This window comes from Schistocerca americana, chromosome 8 (genome assembly GCF_021461395.2).
Source record: "Schistocerca americana isolate TAMUIC-IGC-003095 chromosome 8, iqSchAmer2.1, whole genome shotgun sequence".
NCBI classification, from domain to species: domain Eukaryota; kingdom Metazoa; phylum Arthropoda; class Insecta; order Orthoptera; family Acrididae; genus Schistocerca; species Schistocerca americana.
The window spans coordinates 69,489,959-69,502,192 of record NC_060126.1 but is presented as its reverse complement, the minus strand read 5'-3'; the positions used below and the strand labels follow the sequence as shown (position 1 = coordinate 69,502,192).

General features: G+C 50.6%; 14 non-coding genes across 14 annotated transcripts; 7 read left to right on the top strand and 7 right to left on the bottom strand.

Moving 5' to 3' along the window:
• Positions 1-510: 510 nt before the first annotated feature.
• Positions 511-582, bottom strand: Trnag-ccc. The gene has a single exon. It is a non-coding gene; the product is annotated as a tRNA-Gly (tRNA).
• Positions 583-1,221: 639 nt separating this feature from the next.
• Trnae-uuc lies at positions 1,222-1,293 on the top strand. The gene has a single exon. It is a non-coding gene; the product is annotated as a tRNA-Glu (tRNA).
• A 1,006-nt stretch (positions 1,294-2,299) lies between these two features.
• Positions 2,300-2,371, bottom strand: Trnag-ccc. The gene has a single exon. It is a non-coding gene; the product is annotated as a tRNA-Gly (tRNA).
• A 639-nt stretch (positions 2,372-3,010) lies between these two features.
• Positions 3,011-3,082, top strand: Trnae-uuc. Its single transcript has one exon. It is a non-coding gene; the product is annotated as a tRNA-Glu (tRNA).
• Positions 3,083-4,098: 1,016 nt separating this feature from the next.
• Trnag-ccc lies at positions 4,099-4,170 on the bottom strand. Its single transcript has one exon. It is a non-coding gene; the product is annotated as a tRNA-Gly (tRNA).
• Positions 4,171-4,809: 639 nt separating this feature from the next.
• Trnae-uuc lies at positions 4,810-4,881 on the top strand. The gene has a single exon. It is a non-coding gene; the product is annotated as a tRNA-Glu (tRNA).
• A 1,007-nt stretch (positions 4,882-5,888) lies between these two features.
• Trnag-ccc lies at positions 5,889-5,960 on the bottom strand. The gene has a single exon. It is a non-coding gene; the product is annotated as a tRNA-Gly (tRNA).
• A 639-nt stretch (positions 5,961-6,599) lies between these two features.
• Trnae-uuc lies at positions 6,600-6,671 on the top strand. Its single transcript has one exon. It is a non-coding gene; the product is annotated as a tRNA-Glu (tRNA).
• A 1,006-nt stretch (positions 6,672-7,677) lies between these two features.
• Trnag-ccc lies at positions 7,678-7,749 on the bottom strand. Its single transcript has one exon. It is a non-coding gene; the product is annotated as a tRNA-Gly (tRNA).
• A 639-nt stretch (positions 7,750-8,388) lies between these two features.
• Positions 8,389-8,460, top strand: Trnae-uuc. Its single transcript has one exon. It is a non-coding gene; the product is annotated as a tRNA-Glu (tRNA).
• A 1,016-nt stretch (positions 8,461-9,476) lies between these two features.
• Positions 9,477-9,548, bottom strand: Trnag-ccc. The gene has a single exon. It is a non-coding gene; the product is annotated as a tRNA-Gly (tRNA).
• Positions 9,549-10,187: 639 nt separating this feature from the next.
• Positions 10,188-10,259, top strand: Trnae-uuc. Its single transcript has one exon. It is a non-coding gene; the product is annotated as a tRNA-Glu (tRNA).
• A 1,006-nt stretch (positions 10,260-11,265) lies between these two features.
• On the bottom strand, positions 11,266-11,337 carry Trnag-ccc. Its single transcript has one exon. It is a non-coding gene; the product is annotated as a tRNA-Gly (tRNA).
• Positions 11,338-11,976: 639 nt separating this feature from the next.
• Positions 11,977-12,048, top strand: Trnae-uuc. Its single transcript has one exon. It is a non-coding gene; the product is annotated as a tRNA-Glu (tRNA).
• Positions 12,049-12,234: the final 186 nt, after the last annotated feature.

Genomic DNA, 12,234 nt, shown 5'->3' with positions numbered 1-12,234 from the left:
CCACCCTCCTCCTTTTGTGCTACAGTGTTGACGTGCTATGATGCCTCCCTAAGCAATTTAAATTACGTTAACGAACATATGACCGAAAATTTAATGACGCTGTTTGCAAAAAGAGCGCAAGGAAAGTGCAAGAACGACTTTGGCAATAACAGAACCGTACGAATCAACAGATAATTTCTCAAATGTGTAGATAACACTGTGGCGAAGCAGTGAGATTTCAGAAATTTGTAAATGAAAGTTTAGCTTTTCGTATTGAAAAGGAAAAGTACTCTTGATTACTTTATTTCTCGCAGCCGATTGTCGTACTTCTCCTGTCATATCGGCCCCACCGCCGAGCGGCAGCGAGCGGCAGTCGGGCCAAGTCGACACACGATGAAGTGAAATCAATCCACTTAGCTGGAACGAGGCAGCAGACGAGGAGATACTACCTGTGCCGCGACGCGTGGCAATTTCGAGGATCGCATGGTCTTGAACACACACTATTGCGCTACGCAAAAATGACAATCCTCCTGCGATGGCCGGGAATCGAACCCGGATCAACTGCTTGGGAAGCAACCACGCTGACCGTTACACCACCACCGCATTGCGTTGCAGGCTTCCTGTGTCGCGGTGCGTTGCCGCCCCTGCTGCCACCAGAGGCTCAAGCGACCCTGCTGCAGGCCCTCTGCCCTCCAGCACATCGGAACGCGATGCCACGTTGCTTCCAGGGCGATGCACTGTAACTAGACGCAGCATTGACTTCCGCCGAGTAATCCACCCTTTCATGTACGGCATGGTGGGAAAACAATTCTGAAATTAGAACTTCTTAGTGAGGCTGCGGTGGCGAATATTCCTGTATGCCTCGGTGGCGCAGTGGGCTGTGCGTGTCATTATCTTAAGGGCGTACGTTCTATCCTCAACTCAGCCTTCTCATTTTCTGTCCACGACGGTGAAAGGCACAGGATAGCTTTTGCGAGGTAAGGCCGTGTTTGCCGTTTATTACCACCTAGGCTACTTTGTGTCAACGTGTGTTTGTTTCCAGTTATTACTAATTACAGTTTTACTAGTTGCACTCGAGACTGAAAGCGATGATTGCCTAGTATGACTTGCGCGCTTTGGGAGTGAGTAAGCGGGATCGTGGTGGCGGACAGAGTTCAGCGTTGGCGCCAGGTTCGGCCCTAAAGTTGCGTGGAGGAGAAGTATTTCTGGACGCATACACACGTAGTGGATAGTTAAGGTATGTCCGGTATGGTCTAGTGGCTAGGATACCTGGCTTTCACCCAGGAGACCCGGGTTCGATTCCCGGTACCTGAACGTGAAGTTTCGGGGCTGAGATGAGAAAACTTCTCACGGCCGTTTTTCGTCTTCGTGGAGCTGCTGCTCTGGGTTCCAAGTATAAGGTGAGAGAAAGTCAAGAAAAAGAGATACATCCTCACGTTAATGGAGGGGCCGTTTTGAAGGGAGAGGAGACGGTATTGCGGTTTTGGACTGCTGATGCGACAGTGTTGCACTGCCCGTTAGCTCAGTGGGCTATAGCGTCGTGCTAGTAACGCGTCGGTCATGGGTTCAATCCCTCCACGGGCCATTCCATTTTCTCCCCTGATAGGAAATGCTGTCTCCTGCGAGACTCTGCCAGGCAGATTCTAAATGATGTGCACATCCAGCTAGAAGTCTGAACGTTTCGCTAAGGGGTTGCCAACGGCCAGCTCACTTTCGATTAATGAAGTTAAGCAGACGTTTGCGTGGTTAGTGAGTGGATCGGTGATCGTCCGGGAACTCTGCGTGCTATTGGACCCTTTCATTTCAACCCCCACCCTCCTCCTTTTGTGCTACAGTGTTGACGTGCTATGATGCCTCCCTAAGCAATTTAAATTACGTTAACGAACATATGACCGAAAATTTAATGACGCTGTTTGCAAAAAGAGCGCAAGGAAAGTGCAAGAACGACTTTGGCAATAACAGAACCGTACGAATCAACAGATAATTTCTCAAATGTGTAGATAACACTGTGGCGAAGCAGTGAGATTTCAGAAATTTGTAAATGAAAGTTTAGCTTTTCGTATTGAAAAGGAAAAGTACTCTTGATTACTTTATTTCTCGCAGCCGATTGTCGTACTTCTCCTGTCATATCGGCCCCACCGCCGAGCGGCAGCGAGCGGCAGTCGGGCCAAGTCGACACACGATGAAGTGAAATCAATCCACTTAGCTGGAACGAGGCAGCAGACGAGGAGATACTACCTGTGCCGCGACGCGTGGCAATTTCGAGGATCGCATGGTCTTGAACACACACTATTGCGCTACGCAAAAATGACAATCCTCCTGCGATGGCCGGGAATCGAACCCGGATCAACTGCTTGGGAAGCAACCATGCTGTCCGTTACACCACCACCGCATTGCGTTGCAGGCGTCCTGTGTCGCGGTGCGTTGCCGCCCCTGCTGCCACCAGAGGCTCAAGCGACCCTGCAGCGGCACCTCTGCCCTCCAGCACATCGGAACGCGATGCCACGTTGCTTCCAGGGCGATGCACTGTAACTAGACGCAGCATTGACTTCCGCCGAGTAATCCACCCTTTCATGTACGGCATGGTGGGAAAACAATTCTGAAATTAGAACTTCTTAGTGAGGCTGCGGTGGCGAATATTCCTGTATGCCTCGGTGGCGCAGTGGGCTGTGCGTGTCATTATCTTAAGGGCGTACGTTCTATCCTCAACTCAGCCTTCTCATTTTCTGTCCACGACGGTGAAAGGCACAGCATAGCTTTTGCGAGGTAAGGCCGTGTTTGCCGTTTATTACCACCTAGGCTACTTTGTGTCAACGTGTGTTTGTTTCCAGTTATTACTAATTACAGTTTTACTAGTTGCACTCGAGACTGAAAGCGATGATTGCCTAGTATGACTTGCGCGCTTTGGGAGTGAGTAAGCGGGATCGTGGTGGCGGACAGAGTTCAGCGTTGGCGCCAGGTTCGGCCCTAAAGTTGCGTGGAGGAGAAGTATTTCTGGACGCATACACACGTAGTGGATCGTTAAGGTATGTCCGGTATGGTCTAGTGGCTAGGATACCTGGCTTTCACCCAGGAGGCCCGGGTTCGATTCCCGGTACCTGAACGTGAAGTTTCGGGGCTGAGATGAGAAAACTTCTCACGGCCGTTTTTCGTCTTCGTGGAGCTGCTGCTCTGGGTTCCAAGTATAAGGTGAGAGAAAGTCAAGAAAAAGAGATACATCCTCACGTTAATGGAGGGGCCGTTTTGAAGGGAGAGGAGACGGTATTGCGGTTTTGGACTGCTGATGCGACAGTGTTGCACTGCACGTTAGCACAGTGGGCTATAGCGTCGTGCTAGTAACGCGTCGGTCATGGGTTCAATCCCTCCACGGGCCATTCCATTTTCTCCCCTGATAGGAAATGCTGTCTCCTGCGAGACTCTGCCAGGCAGATTCTAAATGATGTGCACATCCAGCTAGAAGTCTGAACGTTTCGCTAAGGGGCTGCCAACGGCCAGCTCACTTTCGATTAATGAAGTTAAGCAGACGTTTGCGTGGTTAGTGAGTGGATGGGTGATCGTCCGGGAACTCTGCGTGCTATTGGACCCTTTCATTTCAACCCCCACCCTCCTCATTTTGTGCTACAGTGTTGACGTGCTATGATGCCTCCCTAAGCAATTTAAATTACGTTAACGAACATATGACCGAAAATTTAATGACGCTGTTTGCAAAAAGAGCGCAAGGAAAGTGCAAGAACGACTTTGGCAATAACAGAACCGTACGAATCAACAGATAATTTCTCAAATTTGTAGATAACACTGTGGCGAAGCAGTGAGATTTCCGAAATTTGTAAATGAAAGTTTAGCTTTTCGTATTGAAAAGGAAAAGTACTCTTGATTACTTTATTTCTCGCAGCCGATTGTCGTACTTCTCCTGTCATATCGGCCCCACCGCCGAGCGGCAGCGAGCGGCAGTCGAGCAAAGTCGGGCCAAGTCGGCACACGATGAAGTGAAATCAATCCACTTAGCTGGAACGAGGCAGCAGACGAGGAGATACTACCTGTGCCGCGACGCGTGGCAATTTCGAGGATCGCATGGTCTTGAACACACACTATTGCGCTACGCAAAAATGACAATCCTCCTGCGATGGCCGGGAATCGAACCCGGATCAACTGCTTGGGAAGCAACCATGCTGTCCGTTACACCACCACCGCATTGCGTTGCAGGCTTCCTGTGTCGCGGTGCGTTGCCGCCCCTGCTGCCACCAGAGGCTCAAGCGACCCTGCAGCGGCACCTCTGCCCTCCAGCACATCGGAACGCGATGCCACGTTGCTTCCAGGGCGATGCACTGTAACTAGACGCAGCATTGACTTCCGCCGAGTAATCCACCCTTTCATGTACGGCATGGTGGGAAAACAATTCTGAAATTAGAACTTCTTAGTGAGGCTGCGGTGGCGAATATTCCTGTATGCCTCGGTGGCGCAGTGGGCTGTGCGTGTCATTATCTTAAGGGCGTACGTTCTATCCTCAACTCAGCCTTCTCATTTTCTGTCCACGACGGTGAAAGGCACAGGATAGCTTTTGCGAGGTAAGGCCGTGTTTGCCGTTTATTACCACCTAGGCTACTTTGTGTCAACGTGTGTTTGTTTCCAGTTATTACTAATTACAGTTTTACTAGTTGCACTCGAGACTGAAAGCGATGATTGCCTAGTATGACTTGCGCGCTTTGGGAGTGAGTAAGCGGGATCGTGGTGGCGGACAGAGTTCAGCGTTGGCGCCAGGTTCGGCCCTAAAGTTGCGTGGAGGAGAAGTATTTCTGGACGCATACACACGTAGTGGATCGTTGAGGTATGTCCGGTATGGTCTAGTGGCTAGGATACCTAGCTTTCACCCAGGAGGCCCGGGTTCGATTCCCGGTACCTGAACGTGAAGGTTTCGGGGCTGAGATGAGAAAACTTCTCACGGCCGTTTTTCGTCTTCGTGGAGCTGCTGCTCTGGGTTCCAAGTATAAGGTGAGAGAAAGTCAAGAAAAAGAGATACATCCTCACGTTAATGGAGGGGCCGTTTTGAAGGGAGAGGAGACGGTATTGCGGTTTTGGACTGCTGATGCGACAGTGTTGCACTGCCCGTTAGCTCAGTGGGCTATAGCGTCGTGCTAGTAACGCGTCGGTCATGGGTTCAATCCCTCCACGGGCCATTCCATTTTCTCCCCTGATAGGAAATGCTGTCTCCTGCGAGACTCTGCCAGGCAGATTCTAAATGATGTGCACATCCAGCTAGAAGTCTGAACGTTTCGCTAAGGGGTTGCCAACGGCCAGCTCACTTTCGATTAATGAAGTTAAGCAGACGTTTGCGTGGTTAGTGAGTGGATGGGTGATCGTCCGGGAACTCTGCGTGCTATTGGACCCTTTCATTTCAACCCCCACCCTCCTCCTTTTGTGCTACAGTGTTGACGTGCTATGATGCCTCCCTAAGCAATTTAAATTACGTTAACGAACATATGACCGAAAATTTAATGACGCTGTTTGCAAAAAGAGCGCAAGGAAAGTGCAAGAACGACTTTGGCAATAACAGAACCGTACGAATCAACAGATAATTTCTCAAATGTGTAGATAACACTGTGGCGAAGCAGTGAGATTTCAGAAATTTGTAAATGAAAGTTTAGCTTTTCGTATTGAAAAGGAAAAGTACTCTTGATTACTTTATTTCTCGCAGCCGATTGTCGTACTTCTCCTGTCATATCGGCCCCACCGCCGAGCGGCAGCGAGCGGCAGTCGGGCCAAGTCGACACACGATGAAGTGAAATCAATCCACTTAGCTGGAACGAGGCAGCAGACGAGGAGATACTACCTGTGCCGCGACGCGTGGCAATTTCGAGGATCGCATGGTCTTGAACACACACTATTGCGCTACGCAAAAATGACAATCCTCCTGCGATGGCCGGGAATCGAACCCGGATCAACTGCTTGGGAAGCAACCACGCTGACCGTTACACTACCACCGCATTGCGTTGCAGGCTTCCTGTGTCGCGGTGCGTTGCCGCCCCTGCTGCCACCAGAGGCTCAAGCGACCCTGCAGCGGCACCTCTGCCCTCCAGCACATCGGAACGCGATGCCACGTTGCTTCCAGGGCGATGCACTGTAACTAGACGCAGCATTGACTTCCGCCGAGTAATCCACCCTTTCATGTACGGCATGGTGGGAAAACAATTCTGAAATTAGAACTTCTTAGTGAGGCTGCGGTGGCGAATATTCCTGTATGCCTCGGTGGCGCAGTGGGCTGTGCGTGTCATTATCTTAAGGGCGTACGTTCTATCCTCAACTCAGCCTTCTCATTTTCTGTCCACGACGGTGAAAGGCACAGGATAGCTTTTGCGAGGTAAGGCCGTGTTTGCCGTTTATTACCACCTAGGCTACTTTGTGTCAACGTGTGTTTGTTTCCAGTTATTACTAATTACAGTTTTACTAGTTGCACTCGAGACTGAAAGCGATGATTGCCTAGTACGACTTGCGCGCTTTGGGAGTGAGTAAGCGGGATCGTGGTGGCGGACAGAGTTCAGCGTTGGCGCCAGGTTCGGCCCTAAAGTTGCGTGGAGGAGAAGTATTTCTGGACGCATACACACGTAGTGGATCGTTGAGGTATGTCCGGTATGGTCTAGTGGCTAGGATACCTAGCTTTCACCCAGGAGGCCCGGGTTCGATTCCCGGTACCTGAACGTGAAGTTTCGGGGCTGAGATGAGAAAACTTCTCACGGCCGTTTTTCGTCTTCGTGGAGCTGCTGCTCTGGGTTCCAAGTATAAGGTGAGAGAAAGTCAAGAAAAAGAGATACATCCTCACGTTAATGGAGGGGCCGTTTTGAAGGGAGAGGAGACGGTATTGCGGTTTTGGACTGCTGATGCGACAGTGTTGCACTGCCCGTTAGCTCAGTGGGCTATAGCGTCGTGCTAGTAACGCGTCGGTCATGGGTTCAATCCCTCCACGGGCCATTCCATTTTCTCCCCTGATAGGAAATGCTGTCTCCTGCGAGACTCTGCCAGGCAGATTCTAAATGATGTGCACATCCAGCTAGAAGTCTGAACGTTTCGCTAAGGGGTTGCCAACGGCCAGCTCACTTTCGATTAATGAAGTTAAGCAGACGTTTGCGTGGTTAGTGAGTGGATGGGTGATCGTCCGGGAACTCTGCGTGCTATTGGACCCTTTCATTTCAACCCCCACCCTCCTCCTTTTGTGCTACAGTGTTGACGTGCTATGATGCCTCCCTAAGCAATTTAAATTACGTTAACGAACATATGACCGAAAATTTAATGACGCTGTTTGCAAAAAGAGCGCAAGGAAAGTGCAAGAACGACTTTGGCAATAACAGAACCGTACGAATCAACAGATAATTTCTCAAATGTGTAGATAACACTGTGGCGAAGCAGTGAGATTTCAGAAATTTGTAAATGAAAGTTTAGCTTTTCGTATTGAAAAGGAAAAGTACTCTTGATTACTTTATTTCTCGCAGCCGATTGTCGTACTTCTCCTGTCATATCGGCCCCACCGCCGAGCGGCAGCGAGCGGCAGTCGGGCCAAGTCGACACACGATGAAGTGAAATCATTCCACTTAGCTGGAACGAGGCAGCAGACGAGGAGATACTACCTGTGCCGCGACGCGTGGCAATTTCGAGGATCGCATGGTCTTGAACACACACTATTGCGCTACGCAAAAATGACAATCCTCCTGCGATGGCCGGGAATCGAACCCGGATCAACTGCTTGGGAAGCAACCACGCTGACCGTTACACCACCACCGCATTGCGTTGCAGGCTTCCTGTGTCGCGGTGCGTTGCCGCCCCAGCTGCCACCAGAGGCTCAAGCGACCCTGCTGCAGGCCCTCTGCCCTCCAGCACATCGGAACGCGATGCCACGTTGCTTCCAGGGCGATGCACTGTAACTAGACGCAGCATTGACTTCCGCCGAGTAATCCACCCTTTCATGTACGGCATGGTGGGAAAACAATTCTGAAATTAGAACTTCTTAGTGAGGCTGCGGTGGCGAATATTCCTGTATGCCTCGGTGGCGCAGTGGGCTGTGCGTGTCATTATCTTAAGGGCGTACGTTCTATCCTCAACTCAGCCTTCTCATTTTCTGTCCACGACGGTGAAAGGCACAGCATAGCTTTTGCGAGGTAAGGCCGTGTTTGCCGTTTATTACCACCTAGGCTACTTTGTGTCAACGTGTGTTTGTTTCCAGTTATTACTAATTACAGTTTTACTAGTTGCACTCGAGACTGAAAGCGATGATTGCCTAGTATGACTTGCGCGCTTTGGGAGTGAGTAAGCGGGATCGTGGTGGCGGACAGAGTTCAGCGTTGGCGCCAGGTTCGGCCCTAAAGTTGCGTGGAGGAGAAGTATTTCTGGACGCATACACACGTAGTGGATCGTTGAGGTATGTCCGGTATGGTCTAGTGGCTAGGATACCTAGCTTTCACCCAGGAGGCCCGGGTTCGATTCCCGGTACCTGAACGTGAAGTTTCGGGGCTGAGATGAGAAAACTTCTCACGGCCGTTTTTCGTCTTCGTGGAGCTGCTGCTCTGGGTTCCAAGTATAAGGTGAGAGAAAGTCAAGAAAAAGAGATACATCCTCACGTTAATGGAGGGGCCGTTGTGAAGGGAGAGGAGACGGTATTGCGGTTTTGGACTGCTGATGCGACAGTGTTGCACTGCCCGTCAGCTCAGTGGGCTATAGCGTCGTGCTAGTAACGCGTCGGTCATGGGTTCAATCCCTCCACGGGCCATTCCATTTTCTCCCCTGATAGGAAATGCTGTCTCCTGCGAGACTCTGCCAGGCAGATTCTAAATGATGTGCACATCCAGCTAAAGGTCTGAACGTTTCGATAAGGGGTTGCCAACGGCCAGCTCACTTTCGATTAATGAAGTTAAGCAGACGTTTGCGTGGATAGTGAGTGGATGGGTGATCGTCCGGGAACTCTGCGTGCTATTGGACCCTTTCATTTCAACCCCCACCCTCCTCCTTTTGTGCTACAGTGTTGACGTGCTATGATGCCTCCCTAAGCAAATTAAATTACGTTAACGAACATATGACCGAAAATTTAATGACGCTGTTTGCAAAAAGAGCGCAAGGAAAGTGCAAGAACGACTTTGGCAATAACAGAACCGTACGAATCAACAGATAATTTCTCAAATGTGTAGATAACACTGTGGCGAAGCAGTGAGATTTCAGAAATTTGTAAATGAAAGTTTAGCTTTTCGTATTGAAAAGGAAAAGTACTCTTGATTACTTTATTTCTCGCAGCCGATTGTCGTACTTCTCCTGTCATATCGGCCCCACCGCCGAGCGGCAGCGAGCGGCAGTCGAGCAAAGTCGGGCCAAGTCGACACACGATGAAGTGAAATCAATCCACTTAGCTGGAACGAGGCAGGAGACGAGGAGATACTACCTGTGCCGCGACGCGTGGCAATTTCGAGGATCGCATGGTCTTGAACACACACTATTGCGCTACGCAAAAATGACAATCCTCCTGCGATGGCCGGGAATCGAACCCGGATCAACTGCTTGGGAAGCAACCACGCTGACCGTTACACCACCACCGCATTGCGTTGCAGGCTTCCTGTGTCGCGGTGCGTTGCCGCCCCTGCTGCCACCAGAGGCTCAAGCGACCCTGCTGCAGGCCCTCTGCCCTCCAGCACATCGGAACGCGATGCCACGTTGCTTCCAGGGCGATGCACTGTAACTAGACGCAGCATTGACTTCCGCCGAGTAATCCACCCTTTCATGTACGGCATGGTGGGAAAACAATTCTGAAATTAGAACTTCTTAGTGAGGCTGCGGTGGCGAATATTCCTGTATGCCTCGGTGGCGCAGTGGGCTGTGCGTGTCATTATCTTAAGGGCGTACGTTCTATCCTCAACTCAGCCTTCTCATTTTCTGTCCACGACGGTGAAAGGCACAGCATAGCTTTTGCGAGGTAAGGCCGTGTTTGCCGTTTATTACCACCTAGGCTACTTTGTGTCAACGTGTGTTTGTTTCCAGTTATTACTAATTACAGTTTTACTAGTTGCACTCGAGACTGAAAGCGATGATTGCCTAGTATGACTTGCGCGCTTTGGGAGTGAGTAAGCGGGATCGTGGTGGCGGACAGAGTTCAGCGTTGGCGCCAGGTTCGGCCCTAAAGTTGCGTGGAGGAGAAGTATTTCTGGACGCATACACACGTAGTGGATAGTTAAGGTATGTCCGGTATGGTCTAGTGGCTAGGATACCTGGCTTTCACCCAGGAGGCCCGGGTTCGATTCCCGGTACCTGAACGTGAAGTTTCGGGGCTGAGATGAGAAAACTTCTCACGGCCGCTTTTCGTCTTCGTGGAGCTGCTGCTGTGGGTTCCAAGTATAAGGTGAGAGAAAGTCAAGAAAAAGAGATACATCCTCACGTTAATGGAGGGGCCGTTTTGAAGGGAGAGGAGACGGTATTGCGGTTTTGGACTGCTGATGCGACAGTGTTGCACTGCCCGTTAGCTCAGTGGGCTATAGCGTCGTGCTAGTAACGCGTCGGTCATGGGTTCAATCCCTCCACGGGCCATTCCATTTTCTCCCCTGATAGGAAATGCTGTCTCCTGCGAGACTCTGCCAGGCAGATTCTAAATGATGTGCACATCCAGCTAGAAGTCTGAACGTTTCGCTAAGGGGTTGCCAACGGCCAGCTCACTTTCGATTAATGAAGTTAAGCAGACGTTTGCGTGGTTAGTGAGTGGATGGGTGATCGTCCGGGAACTCTGCGTGCTATTGGACCCTTTCATTTCAACCCCCACCCTCCTCCTTTTGTGCTACAGTGTTGACGTGCTATGATGCCTCCCTAAGCAATTTAAATTACGTTAACGAACATATGACCGAAAATTTAATGACGCTGTTTGCAAAAAGAGCGCAAGGAAAGTGCAAGAACGACTTTGGCAATAACAGAACCGTACGAATCAACAGATAATTTCTCAAATGTGTAGATAACACTGTGGCGAAGCAGTGAGATTTCAGAAATTTGTAAATGAAAGTTTAGCTTTTCGTATTGAAAAGGAAAAGTACTCTTGATTACTTTATTTCTCGCAGCCGATTGTCGTACTTCTCCTGTCATATCGGCCCCACCGCCGAGCGGCAGCGAGCGGCAGTCGGGCCAAGTCGACACACGATGAAGTGAAATCAATCCACTTAGCTGGAACGAGGCAGCAGACGAGGAGATACTACCTGTGCCGCGACGCGTGGCAATTTCGAGGATCGCATGGTCTTGAACACACACTATTGCGCTACGCAAAAATGACAATCCTCCTGCGATGGCCGGGAATCGAACCCGGATCAACTGCTTGGGAAGCAACCACGCTGACCGTTACACCACCACCGCATTGCGTTGCAGGCTTCCTGTGTCGCGGTGCGTTGCCGCCCCAGCTGCCACCAGAGGCTCAAGCGACCCTGCTGCAGGCCCTCTGCCCTCCAGCACATCGGAACGCGATGCCACGTTGCTTCCAGGGCGATGCACTGTAACTAGACGCAGCATTGACTTCCGCCGAGTAATCCACCCTTTCATGTACGGCATGGTGGGAAAACAATTCTGAAATTAGAACTTCTTAGTGAGGCTGCGGTGGCGAATATTCCTGTATGCCTCGGTGGCGCAGTGGGCTGTGCGTGTCATTATCTTAAGGGCGTACGTTCTATCCTCAACTCAGCCTTCTCATTTTCTGTCCACGACGGTGAAAGGCACAGCATAGCTTTTGCGAGGTAAGGCCGTGTTTGCCGTTTATTACCACCTAGGCTACTTTGTGTCAACGTGTGTTTGTTTCCAGTTATTACTAATTACAGTTTTACTAGTTGCACTCGAGACTGAAAGCGATGATTGCCTAGTATGACTTGCGCGCTTTGGGAGTGAGTAAGCGGGATCGTGGTGGCGGACAGAGTTCAGCGTTGGCGCCAGGTTCGGCCCTAAAGTTGCGTGGAGGAGAAGTATTTCTGGACGCATACACACGTAGTGGATCGTTGAGGTATGTCCGGTATGGTCTAGTGGCTAGGATACCTAGCTTTCACCCAGGAGGCCCGGGTTCGATTCCCGGTACCTGAACGTGAAGTTTCGGGGCTGAGATGAGAAAACTTCTCACGGCCGTTTTTCGTCTTCGTGGAGCTGCTGCTCTGGGTTCCAAGTATAAGGTGAGAGAAAGTCAAGAAAAAGAGATACATCCTCACGTTAATGGAGGGGCCGTTTTGAAGGGAGAGGAGACGGTATTGCGGTTTTGGACTGCTGATGCGA